General features: G+C 40.9%; 1 protein-coding gene across 6 annotated transcripts in view; it reads right to left on the bottom strand.

Moving 5' to 3' along the window:
- MTCL1 (microtubule crosslinking factor 1) overlaps window positions 1-22,075 on the bottom strand; it is a 231,539-nt gene that overhangs the window by 171,124 nt on the left and 38,340 nt on the right. The gene's annotated exons all lie outside the window — the stretch shown is intronic.

Below are 22,075 nucleotides of genomic sequence, written 5' to 3'. Positions count from 1 at the left end.
AATGATTTCCTGAAAATGCCATACAAGCCTAAAATAGTCCTATATATATATATATATATATATATATATATATATATACACACAGTTGTGTTCAAAATAATAGCAGTGTGTTCAAAAAAGTGAATAAAGCTCAAAATCCTTCTAATAGCTTTTATTTCCATACACACAAATGCATTGGGAACACTACACATTCTATTCCACATCAAAACATGAAGAAAAATATTTCAAATTTGTGTTGTTCCTCTAAAAAAATTGAAGAAAAGTGAATATTAGACTGTTCAAAAAATAGCAGTGTTTGTATTCTTCTTTACAAACTCAAACATTCACTATATAAACTGAAAAATGTTTGAAGATTTTGCTTTCCTTTGAATCACTTAATGAATATTTAGTTGTATAAGCACTGTTTCTGAGAACTGCTGTACATCTGTGTTGCATGAAGTCAACCAACTTCTGGCACCTGTGAACAGGTATTCCAGCCCAGGAGGATTGGACTACATTCCCCAGTTCTTCTCTATTTTTTGGTTTTGCCTCAGAAACTGCATTTTTGATGTCACCCAGCAAGTTTTCTATTGGATTAAGATCCGGGGATTGGGCTGGCCACTCCATATCGTCAATCTTGTTGGTATGGAACCAAGATGTTGCACGTTTACTGGTGTGTTTGGGGTCGTTGTCTTGTTGGAACACCCATTTCAAGGGCATTTCCTCTTCAGCATAAGGCAGCATGACCTCTTCAAGTATTCTGATGTATTCAAACTGATCCATGATCCCTGGTATGCAATAAATAGGCCCAACACCGTAGTATGAGAAACATCCCCATATCATGATGCTTGAGCAACCATGCTTCACTGTCTTCACAGTGTACTGTGGCTTGAATTCAGTGTTTGGGGGTTATCTGACAAACTGTCTCCGGCCACTAGACCCAAAAAGAACAATCTTACTTTCATCAGTCCACAAAATGTTGCGCCATTTCTCTTTCTCCTCTTCAGCACGTCTTTTTTTCAACAGTGGGACTTTGTGGGGGCTTCTTGCAGATAGCTTGGCTTCACATAGGCATCTTCTAATTGTAACAGTACTCACAGGTAACCTTAGACCTTCTTTGATCTTCCTGGAGCTGATTGTTGGCTGAGTCCTTGCCATTTTGGCTATTCTTCTATCCATTCGAATGGTAGTTTTTCGCTTTCTTCCACGTCTTTCAGGTTTTGGTTGCCATTTTAAAGCATTTGCGATCATTTTAGCTGAGCAGCCTATCATTTTCTGCACTTCTTTATATATTTTCCCCTCTCCAATCAACTTTTTAATCAAGGTACGCTGTTCTTTTGAACAATGTCTGGAACGACCCATTTTCCTCAGAATTTCAGAGAGAAATGCACTGTAACCAGCATGTACAACATTTGCTGCCTTCCTTCCTTAAATAAGGGGAATAATTGCCACCTGTTTTTCAAAGAATGAATGACCTCACTAATAGAACTCCACACTGCTATTATTTTGAACATGCCCCTTTCAATTAGTGATTCAATTACACAGAATCAGCAGCATGCATGTCATGACTGTTGGGTCTGCTGGATTTCTATTACTCTACCACACCTGCTAGTAAATTATTTGCCATGTAGAAATATCATTTCTACCAAAAACAGTGATTGATCAGGTTATTGATGTCTGACTGCTATTATTTTGAACACAACTGTATATATATATATATATATATATATACAAAGATTTATTTAATAAGGCAAAGAGCAAAGGCTGTGTACAAGGTGCAGTTGCCCACAGTGACTAATGAGATTTTTTCCTTTCAGCAGCTAGCAATATGAAAAGTGTGCTACTACACTTTCTACATTGTTTTGTGTCTTATTAGATGACCCCATCTGTCTCTTCAATGGGGTGGAAAATGTTTTAAATAACGTTTGCATGTACAAAAATAAACACAAAGTGCAATGGCAACAAATATCCCGTTACTTTGTTCTACTCCAAGGCTACAGTTATAACAAGAGACAAGACAATTGCATAATAATGTCATTTACAGTTATTTGGATGGCAACAAAATGCGAATATAATGTTTCAAATGGTTCTCCTAAGATAGAATCCCTCGTCTGAGAGATGTACTCCTTCCATTACCAGCCTACTGCCCTTGGGATATGAACACTATTATTAGGTTTGCACTCAATTTAAGGCAGGAAGGAGGTACAGTATGCCAAAGCAAATGCATGGAGGAGGAACACTTTCCAGTACAGCAGTTCTCAGGATTAACATAGACACTGTGTCCCATTAACCAAACCAAAGAAAAAGCAGACCATTAATAAACACTGAAGGCTTAGGCAGACTCATTCAGATGTTGCTTTACTTGTGTTGAAGTGATAAAATATTATTGTTATTATTATTGTTATTATTATTATACAGGATTTATATAGCGCCAACAGTTTGCTCAGCGCTTTACAATATAATGGGAGACAATACAGCAACAATACAGTTCATTACAAGAGGGATAGGAGAGCCCTGCTCCTTGGAGCTTACAATCTAAGTGATAGGCTTCTTTAAAGAGAAAATATGAATCAAACAAAGCAAAAATGCAGAAAAGAGTATCATAACCTGTTCAAGTATATTTTACTGCCTGCCTCCCTACAAAGACATCTCCATCTACCAGAAATGAAAGCAGTAATAAACCCAAAAGTAAACATTTATTATATTGCAGCTTACCAATTATTAGATGTAATGGCTGCACTAGTTTTCTTTATTAGGCTCTCTTTTGTTTTTATTTTCACCTGGTGATCTGGCCAGTAAGTCTGTTGTTGTTCAAAAGAACAAGCTGTCCCGCAAATGTAGCAATTAGTGCGTTGAGACAAACCATTTACCACTGACAAGGGTGCTTACAATGATCAGCTTTTATTTATTTATGTAAAACCTTTATCTCAAAAGGAAAAAATAACAGCTTATAACATATTAGGTGGAGCTTGGCTTCAATCTGTTAGTGTATCTAAATCTGCTAGTACATCTAACATTGCCCTCCCCCCCAGACTGACAATGCTGCTGTCCAAAGCTGTCCCTGGAGCTCCTTCACCCAGAGTGGTATCTGTATAATACAGGAGGTGTGTTATGCAAGCCATACATGGGTCGAATTCTGAACAAATTTTCTTTTACAAATTGTAATTATGAATTTTCACTTGAATTTTGCACCATCAGTATGCTACAGCAATGGTGGATTTAGTGTTTGGGCATGTTGGAAATTATTTAGAAAACTAATGAATTTCTTTCAATGATGGGAGAATCATGCAAGAATTATACTCGAGAAAGAAAAGCGCATGAGCTGTGACCTGGAGAGAAAAAAAAAGATTCCCAGCCACTAAATTTCTTTCTTGTAGCAACATGAGGTGAAATTGAAGGCTTGGTTGGTCGAATTTCTATATCAATGGTGGCACCATTGGGTTGCACAACGCATGAAATTTCCAATTTTCTTTCGACAAATCATTTGGAGTTCAACCCATGTATGCTCTGCATTACTGGCCAGATCACCAGGTGAAATCAGAGGGAAAAAACTGAAAAAGATATTACATTTTTGGTTTTGGGTTGAATACTGCAATAAAGAAGTGTCCTTGGAAGCTGGATATTGTTTTAAACTGCTGACTACACACAACCAGCTAAAGTGTAACACCAAATAAAATGTCTATGCTCTGAATCATGCAAACTGCTGCCTGTATAGTTTTTTAGGCCTCATGCACACAGGGAGTTAATACGCAGCTGCTAGAGGTGACTATTTATTCTGCTTCTCAGGTTATTATTGCTGACTCTGTTGGGGAGATTTATTCTCACTTCCTGTCCTGGTGACTGTTGTCATCACATTTGTCACTGGAACAAGAGTACAGGATAAATCTCCTAATGCTGTTACCTGTTCTGGTGGCAACTGTCAATGCGGGATTTCCCCTTACTTTACTGATCTTTCCTCTTACTTCCTGTTGTGTTGTATCTCTAGGACAAATGAAAGGACATCACCCCAATGGGGACACAGACAGCAATAAACACCTGACAGAGGATCCTTCCCTACTGTACCAAAAACAAGACAACTAAGGATTTCTGTAATAAAGGATGTTATTTGCCAACAATAACCAATCAAATGGCACCTCTTGAAATTCTAGCCTGCAAGAGTAAAGCAGCAACTGGGACTTAAACAGTTGCTATGGGCAACTGCAACAATTTTCTTTCCTTTTCATTTTCCTAATAAAATATGAATGGCAGGCACAGGAAGGCCATAACGATGTAAACAGACCTCTCACCACAAGTGATTAACAAGTGTCAGGAGATTAGGAGTCAGGTACAGGTGGGAGACAGATGGTGCCTCACAGATGGGCTCTTAGAAAAGGAAATGGACCTTATGAAAAGGATACAAAGAGCTGCCAGTTTATGTTATATCCTTCGCGGAGCTAAAATGAATTCTTGATTATTGCTCACAAATCAGTCTAAAGGGGGTTGTATTGATGACACTAAGGACAACTGAACCCCCATGTTTTCCTCCAGCACACAACTACTACAGTAACTGTCAAAGTTTTGTCTGAATTACTTTGCTATGTTATAAGTATACAAGCAATTTTCTGTTATTAAAGAATTCAATTGAAACCCAGAAATCTGAAGATTGCTTCTTCACTGTGCTCTCCGCTCTTTAAAAAGCTGAGCAATCTCATGTGTCATTTGGTCGGTAACTGTTTCTGCAATGATTGCTGTGCATGAATACTTCTTCTACCTAAGACTCCATTTACACTTGTGCGACTTGTCATGCGACTTTGGACATCAAAGTCGCATGACAAGTCACAGCCCATTCTTTTCAATGGCACCCTTTCAAATCGGTGCAAGTAAACAGTGCACTACTTTGATGCGACTTTTGATGCAACTTTGATCAAGAGAATTTGAAGTCGCATGCAATGTCACACTGGAAATTGTGTGACTTTGGAGTCACGCAAGTGTGAATGGAGTCTAAGATTAACAAACCTTGTTTGCCATCTTTTATTTTGTGTTCAATATGAAGACTGTTCAGCAATTAAGATAACAGGAACACTCCTTGGGCTCTATTCATATGGGCAATGAGCCCATAGTCCTAAAATGGGCTATGTGTTTATGTGGCTTGAGCTGCCAGGTGGAATATACTTGTATGGGCTTCCTGCACACAGACAGCGTGCGTTCGGGGCCAATCACCTGCAACCACACGCCTGATATGTCACTGTGTTGGTGCAACTGCAGAGTTCCCATACACTTACATGGCCTGAACACAACACCTGGTGGCTCTAGCCACATAAACACATGGGCCATTCATAGACTATGGTCCATACCACCCATGTGAATGAGGCCTTAGATTAACCAACACTTTGCCCATTTAGGTGACAGCACAGGCTCACTTTAATGCCCCCAACTTTCCATTGGTTCCTCGCTGCTCCATTTGGCCATGGAGGGCAAGGAAAAGAAGTCCTATGTAAGTTCAATTAGTAAACCACTTGAGTGTGAGTTTACACCAGGATGAGGATTTTCTCCTTGCCCAGATGTGATAGTGCTGAGCCTTTCACCAAATAACAGCACTTTACCTGAAAAGAAATTAGTAACTTTTTCCTGCATACCCATAAACACTGGGTAATCCATTCACTCCTGAAACAGGCTGAACATAACAGGCAGTGGAATGATAGGATGGTAGGTATAAGCTCCTTGGGGAGGGGAAATTAAAACAAACCTGGCTTGCTCTGTAGGGGCAAATGCAGGCTTGCTTTAAAGAAATATTGGGTAACTGCTCACACTGAGCAGTGATATGCAGAAGATTTAATAAATGATAAAAACATAGACAAGCTCAATATCCATGAAAACAGTGCTGCCAGGAAAGTGGACTAGAACTGGCACAGAGCCAGCAAGCTGTCAAACGGAAGCCAGCACTGGCACGCTGTATCTGCTCAGCTGTAAAAAAAAAAGGGGTATCTGCGGCAGCACGTATGGAAGGGAAGAGTCAGTGGAAACAGCAGGCAACAGGTTTCAGGGACATGCCCCCTTTGTCAAGCCTCCAGAGGCTTGTGCTTTTTAAAGGAGCAGTTAGATCCAAGCAAAATCCATGTAGACAGCACTGCCAGGAAAGTGGACCAGAAATGGTATGGAGATGGGGAGCTGTCAACTTGAAGTTGGCACTGGCATGCTGGACTCACTCGGCTGTCAAAATAAGTGGCATCTGCAGCAGCTGATAGCACATATGGAAGGGAAGAGGCAGTAGAAACAGAAGGCAAAGCATTTCAGGGACATGCCCCCTTTCTCAAGCCTCCTGAGACTTGTGCTTTTTTAAAATAGCAGTTAGAGAGCAAAGGAACGGTAAATACAGGCAGCTGCAGAGCCACATTAAAGTGAACCTGTTGCTTTGCCCTGCATTAACAAAGGTTAACTTTAGATGTGAAAAAGAGCCCAATCTTCCACCTGCTGGCTAGATAAAAGACAAATATATATATATATATATATTAAAACCTGACTATATGTAAATATGAAACAAACTCCCGTCTAAAATGTAAAGAAAGACATTGAGCACAAAATAACTATACAGTACATTGCTTCCAATGACAAGCCTCCAAATGGTGACCTTATAAATAGCTCCCATTTCTGATGCATTCATAAACATACATACATTTCTGCATAAAAAAATCCCTAAAAGACTCAAAATGCTACAAACGGATATTTGATAATAAACCGCGGTGCGACCATGACTTTTTGCTTCGGGCTTGACCAAAACTTCTATTTTTAACTTGGTAAACTGATCATTCCTCTTTCTAAATGATTTTATGCTCCAGTGAGATTTTTCCAGCATGCAATTTGACCTTTGTGACTAGATACTGCATACTTTAATACTTTCAAATCCCTGTTTGTTACCCATACACTGTGCAGTGACTACATTCCAGTAAAGTAGGTTCATACTTTGCTGCTCTGTGGTGAAATCTACATGATCCGTGTATGTATGGGTAGGGAGAGTGTAACACAGACCTGCCCATACAAATGAGGCACATTTGGGATCTATGTAATTGGAAAACAATGACCTGTTCTATCCTTTGTGACACCATCTGGAAGGGTTGATGACGACAAAGCATTTACTGAGACTAATGAGTGTCTGCAGCAAGAACAAGTCGGAGAAAAGAATCCCCATTGATGTCATTTAGAAATATTCTGCAATTAGCCTCCCAGTAAATCCACTTATTTTCATTTTAATATTGTGTAAATAAAGGCGTGATCATGTATTTTTTAGCAAGTAGATTATTTTTATTGTTAGCAATCCTGAGTTCACTAAATAATTCATGTAAATTACAATCAGCAAAGATATGATTTTTGCTCAGAGAAAGTGATAAAATAAAAGAAATGCTTATTAAAAAAACTGTTCATCCTTGTCACAATCACCAGTGTAAAGACAAGTAGCTGATGTAAGCATAGGCATACATCAGCAAGAACTGGCCGAATTTCAAATCATGTACAATCATTACTGTTCATGGGAAGTCGATCTATTGATCAGCTTCTCATGAGCAGGACTGCTAGAAAATGTTCATTTTGATCAGTGCTGTAACCAATAGGCTGCAGCGCTGATCAGTGTATTCTGGCAGTGGGGAGGTGGGAGAGTCATTCCGTTGTCGGAATACAAAGACAAATAGGGCAGCCTAACCTTTTTGCTAACAGAGCTGAAGTTCGGATCTGGAACACATGCAATAAAAGGCCTAGTCACACAAAAAAGAGAGAACTAATCAATTACAATGATTCCCCCCCCCCCCCCACACGGGGCAAGATCTCCCTTAAAGTGATTGTAAAGGCTCAAGGTTTTAATTTTTTTTTCATTTTCCAAAATAAAGTTTTATTGAATAGGCTCAAGGTTTTTTACCTGCATACATTCTATGCATGCAGGTAAAAAACCTTTTGTGTGCAGTAGCGCCCCCCCCCCCCCCCCCAATACTCACTTGAGCCATTTCTCTCCTCATTGGCTGTCAATCATGGCCAGTGAGCCAATGAGGAGAGAGAGGGCGCGAGGCCTAGCCACAGCTCTGCATGTAAATGGACACGCACAGCAGCGGTTCGCTCCCGAGCCTGCATGGGTGCTCCAATATTAAGCTGCTTGCTCTGGGGGCACTTGGCAGGATGGAGGGTCCAAAAGCACCGGTGGGGGACTTGAGAACAGGAGGATCGAGGCTGCTCTGTACAAAACCATTGCACAGAGCAGGTAAGTATCACTCTTTTTTTTAACCTTGCCTTTAATATAAGTTTAAGGGCTAATTCACACCACAATTCCTGTGTTCAATGTGCCTTTCCACATGCGCATTTTACACATTTCATGCCAATGCTTTTTTTTTTTTTCAATTATTTTTAACGGAGTATGCTAGTATTTCTTTTGAGGTCACTTCCAGCTTCTTCCTTGGGGCTCCTCCATTGTTTGGTGTGTGCATTAATGTGGAGAATCTTCAGAGTGCTAAGGATGTCTGCCCTTACAGGCATAATCATGGTGCAAAAAAAAAATGCATGCTGCTGTACTTTTTTTGAAAGTGCAGGAACTGAGGTTTTAGGAAACCATTTTGCTTTTTATATATGCATAAATGCATACGAAAGCATCTGGTGTGAACAAGCTCTTAAAGATATTGCATTCACTTTTACTGGCCATTTAGAATATAACGAGACTACATGCGGTTGGCTTGAGGATAACAATGTAGATAACATCTAGAGTCTAAATTAAATACCATCAGGGAATTTTATTTTTCAGAAAAGAGAAAAACATCCTTTTTTCTGTACCTGGGGTGCATCAATATTCAGTAATGCCAACCCCATCAGAGATCCTCATTTCCTTTTTAATATGGATACTTTAATTTTCAATAAAAGAACAGTTTTTCACTTCAAACCTATTGTGTGTTTTTTTACATATTGCACTTTTCCTCATTACCTATTTGGGATATGATGCCAATCTATTTTGCCCTTGAATCATAATCTACATATTTATACATCTGCATGTAGAGGCAGCACAGTGGCTAAGTGGTTATCACCTCTGTCTAGAAGGACTGGAGTTGTTGGTTTGAATCCCTGTATGGGTTTCCTTTAGGTTCTCTGTGTGGGTTTCCTTGTTGGTTTGAATCTGTGTGCTCTGCCCTGCTCTTGCTCTCTCCTCGGGTCAGCTGAAGCTCTTAAGAACATCGTTGGATCGAGAGGGGGCTTAGGTGAGCATTAGGGGAGCTTTGGGGGTGGAGCTGCGTACAAAAGGTTTTTTACCTTCATGCATAAAATGCATGAAGTTAAAAAAACTCTCAGCCTTTACTATCACTTTAAGTACGAGTCATATGTAAGTTGGATGTTTGTAATGTGGGGCCTGCCTGCATGCATATACACAGTAAGCACAGTGGCTACATGGTTAGCACTCCTGCCTGGCAGTGCCAAGGTCACTGGTTTGAATCTCAACCATGGCACCACCTCCCTGGAGTTTGCATGTTCTCCCTGTGCCTGTATAGATTTCCTCCCACACTCCAAAGACATGTTGGTAGGTTAATTGGATCGTATCTAAATTGGCCCTAGTATGTGTATGAATGTAGGTTAGGGACTGTAGATTGTATGCCCCTTGAGGGTTAGGGACTGATGTGAATGTAATATATGTATACAGTGAGGAACAGAAGTTTTTGAACACCCTGCAATTTTGCAAGTTCTCCCACTTAGAAATCATGGAGGGGTCTGAAATTCACATTGTAGGCGCATTCCCACTCTGAGAAAGAATTTAAAAAAAAAATTCAGGAAATCACATTGTATGATTTTTAAAGAATTTATTTGTCTTGCACTGCTGAACATAAGTATTTGAACACCTAAGAAGCAGCAGGAATTCTGGCTCTCAAAGACCTGTTACTGTGCCTTTAAAAAGTCCACCTCTACTCCACTCATTAATCTAACTTAGTAGCGCCTGTCTGAGCTCCTTAAAGACACCTGTCCACCCCACAGTCAGTCAGACGCCAACTACTACCATGGGCAAGACTAAAGAGCTGTCAAAAGACACCAGAGACAAAATTGTGGACCTCCGCAAGGCTGGAAAGGGCTACGGGGCAATTGCCAAGCACGTTGGTGAAAACAGATCAACTGTTGGAGCAATTGTTAGAAAATGGAAGAGGCTAAAGACGACTGTAAGTCTCCCTCGGACTGGGGCTCCATGCAAGATCTCACCTTGTGGGGTATCACTGATGATAAGAAAGATGAGGAATCAGCCCAGAACTACAAGGGAGGAGCTGGTCAATGACATGAAGAGAGCTGGGACCACAGTTTCAAAGGTCACTGTCTGTAGAACACTACGCCGTCATGGTTTCAAATCATGCATTGCACGGAAGGTTCCCCTGCTCAACTCTGCGAAGGGGACAGGACGACTGCACTGTATTAAGGAAAGGATGAATGGGGCCATTTATTGTGAGATTTTGAGCAACAACCTCCTTCCCTCAGTCAGAGCATTGAAGATGGGTCGTGGCTGGGTCTTCCAACATGACAACGACCCGAAGCACACAGCCAGGATAACCAAGGAGTGGCTCCGTAAGAAGCATATCAAGGTTCTGGAGTGGTCTAGCCAGTCTCAAGCCCTAAATCCAATAGAACATCTTTAGAGGGAGCTAAAACTCCGTGTTGCTCAGCGACAGCCCCAAAACCTGACAGATCTAGAAGAGATCTGTGTGGAGGAGTGGGCCAAAATCCCTGTTGCAGTGTGTGCAAACCTGGTCAAGAACTACAGGAAACGTTTGACCTCTGTAATTGCAAACAAAGGCTCTGTACCAAATATTAACACTGATTTTCTCAGGTGTTCAAATACTTATGTTCAGCAGTGCAAGACAAATAAATTCTTTAAAAATCATACAATGTGATTTCCTGATTTTTTTTAAAAATTCTATCTCTCAGAGTGGGAATACACCTACAATGTGAATTTCAGACCCCTCCATGATTTCTAAGTGGGAGAACTTGCAAAATCGCAGGGTGTTCAAATACTTCTGTTCCTCACTGTGTGTATATATATATATATATATATAAAGCATTGTGTAAATTGATGGTGCTATATAAGTACCTGATATAAATAAAATAAAATGATTGTGACCTTAGATTGTAAGCTCCTTGAGGGCAGGGATTGATGTGAATGTAGAATGCATATGTAAAGCGCTGCGTAAATTGTTTGTGCTATTTAAGTAACTGTAGTAAATAGAGGATGAAAACAGAGAAACGATAGCTTCTTCAACCTTTTTACTTGGAAGGAGATTCTGGAAGAGGTGATAAAATGGATGCTTTTAATTCATGGCACGGCAGAGGGCAGGTTCAAAATCCACCATTGAATTATAACTATATAATTTATAGTTCTGCCTGCCATGCGTTGTCAGTCAAACATAGAGTGGACCTGATGGGAAACTAGTCTTTCAGTTCCCCACCAGGCTTTGTCCAACCCTTGGTACAAAACTCCCCGACCATGTATCTGTCTTTGAGACGTGATCAGTTGCCTGGGAAAGAGGGATCACATTATGGACACTCCGGCCTACTGTACTTGCATTTGACAGGTACATGGATCGGGTGTAAGCGCCAACACATTCAATGCTGCCCTGTTGGAATTCTAAAGGTTGTCTATGACAACCTTTATGAACTTTCCCACCATGCAGAAAAGTGCCCCAAAATGTAATTTTGACAGCAGATGTTCTCCGCAATGTTACATTTCAAAAACTCATCTGACCATGTCAAGAAGACATATTTGACAATGACATGTAGAGAAATGTATACATGATTTCTTCATGTAACATGCATTTTCTTAAGAATAAAGTTATCCAAGGACGCCAATGAATTCTGTCTTATTTGTCAGCACAAATGCTGTAAAGCTTGGTACGATGGTTTCATGGAAAATGAAAAAGACTGACAGAAAAGGCTGGTGCAGAGCACTCTTGGAGTATGACTACTACTATGATAAGAAACTAAGTACCTATGACAGTGTGGAAATGAATCTTGTTAAAACATGCAGTACAACCCTTTGTCAGTTAAAATTAGTTCTGCTATTACAGCCATCCGATGCCTGAAGCCACAAGGCAATTCTATTCATTGCCATGCAGTGTAAATGTGAAAGTATGAGGCACACTAAACACTAGCACCTTTCTAAATAAGACACACAGCAATGTGAAAAGTGCATTTAATCCGAAGTCATCTTCCATTGTTCTGGCAGCAAATTCGTTCTGTGTAACAAATTACTGCCGCTTGCTCTTTTTAAATACGCTCAGGGGTTTACTTTATGAAATGTAAATAAGCCTAAAAGGAAGGCAGCATTGCTTATGAAAAAAGTGTTATTGGCAGCCACTTTGATCTGTTTGAAAGTAGGAAAAAGGGACACGGATAGGGCAATATAATAAAACAGTACAAAGGGTGTCCCTATCATGTATTCAGACTAGCTATCCTGAAGGCAGCCCTTTCCTCCTTAACCCTAGGTTCACATCTGTGCGGGTGGTGCCGCCGACGATCCGCACGAAAATCTGTGCAGCCGCACCACCCGCACAGAGAATTTCGGACCCGCAGGCGGGTGCCATTAATTCTAATGGCACGCCACCTGCACTGGAAAACGCAACCATACTGGGAACCGGTGTTCCCATGTGGGCTGCGTTTTCCAAAGAAATGCAGGGACTTCTTCCCTGCGTGTCACAGGGCACAGGAGTCCATTCAAATGAATGGGCTCTCGTGCCCATGCAAAACGCAGCCCGCAGAGATGTGAACCAGGGGTAAAAGGACTTTGCTACTATAGCAGCTCTATTTAGCCTAGGCTCACATTAGAATGCGGAGCAGGAAACCGGCAATCAGTGCACATTTCCCACACCGCATTCAAATCGCACTGCCAATGCGATGTTTACGACAACCCAAACGCACCTTACCTTTGAGCAGACAGTTTCAATTGATTACAGACCATCCTCCACTACAGTGAATGGTTCAGAACTAAGGGAACAATGCAAGGGCCTCAAGATGGTTTCTGAATCTGCAAGCCTTTTTATGTAGAAATGTGCATATATGTATATATGTACACATTGTATGTAGAACACAGGTCAGGGACCTAGCAGGGGAATGCTGATGGACTGTCAAGCATCCGCTGTGTTTGCAAAATGTGCTCCTTAGACACAGGTCCTAGCAGTGGAGGGGGGAGGGGGAGTATATGAGGCACTGGCTGGCAGGATTAAGGATGGCTCCTATGTGTTAACTAGGATTCTCAAATACACATTGTGAGGGTTTATAACTGATATGGAGAAAGCAAACTTTTTTTTAGAATCTTGATAAGTTCTGGTTTGGGTCTTGGAGCCCAGAGCCTTTGCAGAGCATGAAAGGGACTTGTAGCTGGCATTATGTAAACAGGAAGAGACTTTAACCACTTGCCGACCGCAGAAAGCCGAAAGATGGCTTCACCGTGGCTGTCCAGCTCCGGGAGGGCGTCAATATAACGTCCTCCCAGAAAGCGCCCTCGTAGGGGGAGGGCACAAGGCGATCTCCGTGGTCGCTGTGTCCCCTTTGGGCACAGCTGATCATGTGATGTGGTAAAAGGCCAATCACAGTGGCCTTTTACCACGTGATCAGCTGTGTCCAATGACACAGCAGATCATCGAGAAATGCAGTTGCCGGTTATCGGCTGTACTTTCCTCACACTGTCACAGAGTGAGGAAAGTACTGCCGATAACCAGCAATTGTCAGAGGATGGATCGGCACCGATGATCAGTACCCTGATGATCAGTGCCCAGCAGTGCTGCCCACCTGTGCCCAGCAGTGCCGCCAACAAGTGACCAGCAGTGCTACCCACCTATACCCACCAGTGCCCATCAGTGCCACCCATCAATGCCCAGCAGTGCCCAGCAATGCCACCAGTTAGTGCCGTCAGTCAGTGCCACCCATCAGTGCCAATCAGTACCGCCTATCAGTGCCCATCAGTGTCACCTGTCAGTGCCCGTTATTGTTGCATATCAGTGCCAGCTCATCAATGCCACCTATCAGTGCCCATTAGTGCAGCCTCATCAACGCACATCAGTGAAGGAGAAAAATTACCTGTTTGCAAAATTTTATAAAAGAAACAAAGAAAAACTTTTTTTTTTCCAAAATGTTTGCTCTTTTTTTGTTTATAGTGCAAAAAATAAAACACCCAGCAGCAAGTACATACCACCAAAAGAAGCCTCTATTTGTGTGAAAAAATGATAAAAATTTCATATGGGTACAGTGCTGCATGGCCGCGCAACTGTCACTCAAAGTGCGACAGCGCTGAAAGCTGAAAATTGGCCTGGGCACGAAGGGGGTATAAGTGCCTGGTAGGCAAGTGGTTAAAGGATCATGTATATTTAATAAAATAACAGTGCCTGAAAAAAGGCAGAAACATATTGTTAAGCCTAAAGTGGGATTATAATAGCCTCTATTCCTAGGTCCATATCCTACTCCGTTGTTAGTCTCAGCTGTACACAGGCCTTTAGATATGTGTGCTGACTCTTTGTCCTCCATAGGAAGCCTCACCTTTTTGGATCTTGCCTCTATTTTATTATACTTGTCTTCAATGTAAGTCCTGGCAAGGATCATCTCTTGCAGGGCCCTGTTATCATGCCAGACATGTAAGCAGAAACCATCAACTTTCTTATTTATTATGTGCCACCTGTCTCCAGTCCTCTGGGAGGGATTTAGGTGCTTCATCAAAAGAAATTTTCATAAAACATGGGGCTAAAAACCAAGAGAGGAGAGCAAACCAATGCATTATGTTCCTGAAATTGATCCTTTAATTGCAATGTGGAAACGGAACTGCTGCAGCCCAGGAAATCTTTACATTCTTTACTCTTGGGTAAAGATGATATCTCCACATGGCAAATGTTAGTTTCTAAATGTAGAAATAAATTCTGCAGCGCTCTGTCAAATGAAAGCGAAATGAACTCACCTTCATACCCTGGGTGATCTAACTGTAGGCTTTGTACAATTCCACCACTATGCGCTTTGGTCTTTCTCCAATTGAATCCCTTTAAGCTGCGTACACACGGGCCGAATATCGGACGGTTCAGCAGTGTGTACAGTTGCCTGTCTAACAGAAGCTGGTGTCTAAATCAGCTTCTGTTGAACGGGCATGCTGGAAAACCAACATCTGACCAGCAGCCGATCAGAGCTGGAAGAGCAATGGCTGCGAGAGCTGATCAGTGTGTTCTGGCAGTGGGGCAGTCCCCAGTCAGAACACAAAGGCACAGCGGGGGAGATCGCCGCACTAACATCTCTTGTGTTACTACAGTGATCTCTCAGTTTTTTTTCATTTAGGCCGCTGGGTTGAATGAAGAAAAAAAACTTCTAGTCTGTACCAGGATTTTGTGCACACTGATACATTTTTGTTGTGTGTTTACCTTGCTAAAAATGCAGCAAAAACACAATCCCTTTAAATCCTATGAGACTTCACACCACTGCGCTGTGGGTGTGGTGAATTTTGAAAAGTTCTGCATGTTGCATCTTTGGTGCAATTTTCAAAAGCACACCAAAAACACAGCTGTGCACTGAAGTAAATTGAAAACAGGGCAAAAAGGCATCACGATTGCATTTTTGTTGCGTTTTTTGTGTCACATGCCCATTTTTCTCAGGTCAGGCAGGCACCCAGAAAACACATGGAAACACATAAAAAATGCAGCAAAATGCATATGCATTTTTGCTACAGAGCAATGCAAAAGCAGCCTTAATCTTCTTCCTTTTTCTACCTCATTACCATCAACATTCTTTTTATACAATTGATTTCTCTGTAAAAATGAAAGAATAAATTCAGGCATGGTTATATTATTCATAGTTACATTGGCCCAGCTTGGACCAATTGGCCAGGTATGGTATATGTTTAGTTACATTGGTCAAGGCTCAACCAATGTAACTATGTAGAATATAGCCATGCCTGGAATTATTCTTTAAATCACTCATGATATTCTTATTAAAATGTTTGGTCATTTTTGAGTCATGCTTCCATTTCCATGATGGGCATTATATTTTATTTCTCTGCGTTTATTTTTTTTTACCATTTGTTAGCTAAATGAGGAATTAAAAAAAGAAGATGAAAGCTGACTGGCTCTTATGACAAATGTGGGGTGAACTAATCATATAACCAGATATTTAATATTTTTCTGTTTATAACATGACATTATGGCATTGTGAAAACAGGAAGAGACTTTTGTAGTACACATTAAAGGATCATGGATATTTAATAAGATAAGAGTGCCTGGAAAAAAGCAATAACACACCGTCAATGACACAAACAAATCCATATAAGGATCATGTTAAAAGCACAAAGGTCACAAAAAAAACAAGACTACTATTTGCAGGCATTACCACAGATGTACCATTATACAGTATATCTATGTTACCTTACTGCTTTTTATTCTCTGTATTTTATGTATGTGATTCCAAATATGAAATAAGCACAAGAATGCATTATTGCTGTCATAACATACACCTCTGATACATATGGCTACCAATCCATTCTGGAACATGGATAGAAAGAGGTGATCTTTCATGATGTTGATAGCCTAACTGTGAGCTTCTCTACGTCTCCTCTAAAAGCATCCTTCTACTTTGAAATACAGGTTTCCAGTAAAAAGTTAGTTTCATTATAACATTATATGAACTGCCACTGTGTTCAACTGCCAATGTGATCTATATAGCTCCATGCACACTTTTAGATGCCTTTTCTCTTTATAGGAGAATAGCAGCAGAAAACGTGGTAAAAGCCGCATTTTGTATGTGCGTTGGTCAAGGTGCAAGAAAGAAGCCTTTACTGCATCATTGACACAAAAATGCCTGGTTAGGCATGTCAAGGTGTTGTCAGGCATATTGTAACCAGGCTTTTTTGTGGCATTGATGCAGTAAAAGCTTCTTTCTGGCACCTCGACCATGCAGTTCATTTTTTTTCAAGTGTCATCATATTGTGCTCCTTCAAAAACACCACACCATCTTTTTCCAGAGCAGCCTGTATTTTTCTTGTAGTTACCCATGGGTTTCCTTTTCTATCCCGAACAATTCTTCTGTCAGTTATGGCTGCAATCTTTCTTGGTCTACCTGACCTTAGCTTGGTATCAAGAGATCTCTGAACTTTCCACTTCTTAATAGGTGATTTAACAGTACTGATTGGAATATTCAAGGCTTTGGACATCTTTTTATGTCCTTTTCCATCTTTATAAAGTTTCATTACCTTGTTACGCAGGACTTTTGACAGTTCTTTTCTGATCCCCATGGCTCAGTATCCAGCCTAGTCAGTACTTCCATGTAAGAGCTAACAAACTCATTGACTATTTATATACTGGCACTAATTGCAATTTAAAAAGCCACAGATGTGGGACATTAACCTCTAATTGGCATTTTAACCTGTGTGTGTCACCTTGTGTGTCTGTACCAAGGCCAAACATTCCAGGGTATGTAAACTTTTGATCATGGCCATTTGGGTGATTGCTGTTACCATTATGATTTAAAAAGGAGCCAAACAACTATTTGATAATAAATGGCTTCATATGATCATCATCCTTCAATAAAAGAGCATTTTTTGGCATGATCAGTCATATTTTCAATATCAATGCCAAAATTTCACAATTTCTGCCAGGGTATGCAAACATTTGAGCACAACTGTAGGTTAAGATGGAGGGGCAGTTAAAGACAGAGGAAAAAAAACCTGTCAAATAGTAGAAAAAAAGCCGTTTTTGAGCTGCAGTGTGCATGAGGCCTAATTAATAAAACAGCGCTAAGAGCAATGATCTGCAACAACACCTAGTCTAATCAGAAATGTAGGCGAGTTAATAGAACAGGCACCAGGCAGCTGATCTTCTCTAAAATTAAAGTGTTTCTAAAGGCTGAACGTTTTTTTACCATCTTGCATTCTATGCATAAAGGTAAAAAACTTTCAGTGTGCAGCTCTCCCCTAATACCTCCCTGAGCTTGATCACAATCCAGCGCTGTGCACGACAGCCTTGGTTTTGGTCTCCCTCTCCTCATTGGCTGAGACACAGCACCGAGATTCATTGGCTGTGTTGTCAATCACAGCCAGTGAGGAGGGAGTGGGGGGCAGGGCCAGGCTGTGCTCTGTATGTCTTATGGACATACAGGGCCAGTTCGGGAGCGAGCATGCACGAGTGCCCCAGAGAAAGCAGCTCATTCGGTAGGGGTAAGGGGCCAGGAGTGCCAGCGGGGAAACCGTGAAGAGGAGGATCGGGACTGCTTTGTACATAACCATAGCACAGGGCAGGAAACTATAATATAATTATTATTTTATTTAAAAAAAAAATTTCCAAAGGGCCGGTTTATTGCCCTTCAGGTTTCAGGGTGGATGTGGGGGGGGGGAAGGGGTGTTAGACTTTGGTCAGTGTGAGTAGAAAATGCCCTAGCAACATTTTGAGTAAACAATGCCCCATCATTTGTTTTAGCGGGAGAAATGATGCCCCATTGCTGATATCAGAGGTAGGAATACTGCCCCATCATTGGAGTCAATGGAAGGAATAGTGCCCTAAGGCCTGAATAAAGGCAGGCAAGGGGACACAGTTTGGAGACCACTGATCTAGAGGAAACAAATTCAAGTGTTAGTTAAAATTAATATTATTTCGGAATACTAAAATTTAAATTATTCATATCCCTTGAAATTTTCCACATTTTGTTATGTTACCACCAAAATGTATTTTATTGGGATTTTATGTGATAGACCAACACCAAGTGGCACATAATTGTGAAGTGGAAGGAAAATGAGAAATGGTTTTCAAAATTTTTTACAAATAAATATCTGAAAAGTATGCATTTGTATTCAGTCCCCTGTACTCTGATACCCCTAAGTAAAATCTAGAGGAACCAATTACCTTCAGAAGTCACCTAATTAGTAAATAGTGTCCACCTGTGTGTAATTTAATCTCAGTACAAATACAGCTGTTCTGTGAAGCCCTCAGAGGTTTGTTAGAGAACATTAGTGAACAAACAGCATCATGAAGGTCAAGGAACACACTAGACAGGTCAGGGATAAAGTTGTGGAGAAGTTTAAAGCAGGGTTAGGTTATAAAAAAAATCCCAAGCTTTGAACATCTCACAGAGCACTGTTCAATCCATCATCCAAAAATAGAAAGAGTATGGCACAACTGCAAACCTATGAAGACATGGCCATCCATCTAAACTGACAGGCCAGGCAAGGAGAGCATTAATCAGAGAAGCAGCCAAGAGACCCATGGTAACTCTGGAGGTGCAGCAGAGATCCACAACTCGGGTGGGAGAATCTGCCCAAAAGTCAACTATTAGCTGTACACTCCACAAATCCAGCCTTTATGGAAGAGTAGCAAGAAGAAAGCCATTTTTTAAAAAAAGCCATAAGAAGTCCCATTTGCAGTTTGCAAGAAGCCATGTGGGGGACACAGAAAATGTGTGGAAGAAGGTACTCTGGTCAGATGAGACAAAAATTGAACATTTTGGTCTAAAAGCAAAACACTATGTGTGGCGGAAAACTACACTACACATCACCCTGAACACACCATACCCACCATGAAACATGGTGGTGGCAGCAACATGTTGTGGGAAATGCTTTTCTTCAACAAGGGCAGGGAAGCTGGTCAGAGTTGATGGGAAGATGGATGGAGCCAAATACAGGGCAATCTTAGAAGAAAACTTGTAAGAGTCTGCAAAAGGCTTGAGACTGGGACAAAAGTTCACCTTCTAGCAGGACAACGACCCTAAATATACAGCCAGAGCTACAATGGAATGATTTAGATCAAAGCATATTCATGTGTTAGAATGGCCAGAAGTCCAGACTTAATTCCAATTGAGAATCTATGACAACACTTGAAAATTGCTGTTTACAGACGCTTTCCATCCAATCTAACAGAGCCTGAGCTATTTTGCAAAGAAGAATGGGCAAAAATGTCACTCTCTAGATGTGCAAAGCTGATAGAGACATACCCCAAAAAGACTTGCAGCTGTAATTACAGCGAAATGTGGTTCTACAAAAAGTATTGACTCGGGGGGGCTGAATACAAATGCGCGCTGCACTTTTCAGATATTTATTTGTAAAAAATTTTGAAAACCATTTATCATTTTCCTTCCACTTCACAATTATGCAGGGGCGGACTGACAACTCATGGGGCCCCCGGGCAATAGGGGATCATGGGGCCCCTGTATCCTTGCCGAAACTCAAAAAAGCCTATGAAAAAGGTACCAGGGGCATGTCATGGTGCCCCCTACTGACCCCGGGCCCTCGGGCAGTCCCCGAGTTTCCAAATGGTCAGTCCGCCCCTGCAATTATGTGCCACTTTGTGTTGGTCTATCACATAATATCCCAATAAAATACATTTACGTTTTTGGTTGTAACATGACAAAATGTGGAAAACTTCAAGGGGTATGAATACTTTTTCAAGGCGCTGTACATACATACCTGTAAATGTTGGCAATTGCTTTTTTATACAGTGCACATTTTAGTTTATTTGTCCTTTATCTAGTATTTCATATATCTTTGTATATTCCACTTTTCCACGGCCCCACTGCTACACGTGCACAAGAGAGGCTTAGTGGTTGACCTCATTTTCATTAGAACAGAGCTCCCCTGCATGTGGGTAGATACAGAATAATTACACAGTGTATTTGATCATATACTAAAAATTGGTTGTAGCTGTTGATAAATGAAATTAACTAACTAAGCGCTGTTCATGCACACATGCATATTGGGCTCCCTTAAGCAACCTACTAGATTGAGATGAAGATTTCCATGGGTTCTTCGCAGTAAAGGGTTAGTTCCATTATAAAATAACATGAAGCATGACCTAGTAACCAGGAAAAACCCTCCCCCTGCTATTCCCTGTGTTTCTACACAGTACTTGATGAGAAATGGATAAGGGACCGTCACTGTGGGGATTTATCCTACCATTAGTCAATTTATCTCTGACATTGTGCCCATTATAATGCATGCCTACTCCAGCTAATGGGGAATTCAAAACAGCCCCCTGCAAAGGAATGACCGCAAAACATCACGCAACAGGAAAGAATAGATGTTTTCAATGGGAATTTCCTCATCGGTTGAGGCTTACAATAGAAACATAATGATTAACACTTATATAGTCAAACTTCACAATGCAGCAAGGCTCTGTACAAGAATTATTCAGAAACACAGGCTGCGGAATGAGAACCTATCAATAAAAAACACAGCAAACCAGCTCTTAACACCAAGCACAGAGGTGTGGAAATTTCTGAAAAAACTACTTGTCCAGGGACAAAATCAGGGTCCAAATCTTCTTGTCCCTCTTGAAAATCTACTTGTCCAGATTAAAAAAAAACAAAATAAACATTTTAACCAAAACTGTATTTAAATCGGAGGCGATTTTAGGAATGTCGGGGGGCTTTTAAAAACAAAAGGGGCTTTAGGGCGACTTGAACATGTAAGCATTTTAACATTGCGCTGTTTATCCCCTCCTCCCCTCCCTTCCTGTCTCCAGCACCGCACCCGGGGACTAGCAGAGAGGGGAGAGACTTTGCAGTGTAATGAGCACCAATTGGGTGTTTGTCAGGAAAGGGGAGTGTTGTTGGGCTTGTCCTTTATCCCTTTCGCTGCCAGAGCCCTTTTTGCGTTTTTTTGCACACATTTAAAAAATCATTTTAGGCCTGAAGATTACATAAAACCCCCAAAATAATATATATTATCTGAAACCAGAGACCCTTGAGAACAAAATAGTGGTAGTTCCTTTTTTTTATGTCACACGATGTTACCACGCAAAATTTCAGTAAAAAATACACTTAATTTTAGGACACAAAAAAGCAATAAATTACCCTTTTTTTTATTAAACTATAAAAGATGAGGTTGCATTGAGTAAATAGATATCCAACATGTCAAACCTTGAATATGCATGCCCCTGTGAAATGGCAACAAACTTTAGTACCCTATATTTTCTATAGGTGATGCTTTTAAAGCCCGTTATAGGTCATCAGTTTAGTGTTACGGAGGAGGACTGGTGCTAGTGTATCACAATCAATGTTTTCATGCGTAGGCACCCCGGCATAGGCTTTTACGTTTGTACGTACGTATATGTGGGAAGGGGGGGGCTTAAAGTTTTTATCTTGGGGGGGGAGGGTTATGTGCTTGAGTGTAAGT

Source organism: Staurois parvus, unplaced genomic scaffold, assembly GCF_062004578.1.
Source record: "Staurois parvus isolate SC_StPar_1 unplaced genomic scaffold, SC_StPar_1.0 ptg000097l, whole genome shotgun sequence".
Taxonomy (NCBI): domain Eukaryota; kingdom Metazoa; phylum Chordata; class Amphibia; order Anura; family Ranidae; genus Staurois; species Staurois parvus.
Note: the sequence above shows the minus strand (reverse complement) of the source record. Positions and strands in the feature narration are given on the sequence as shown.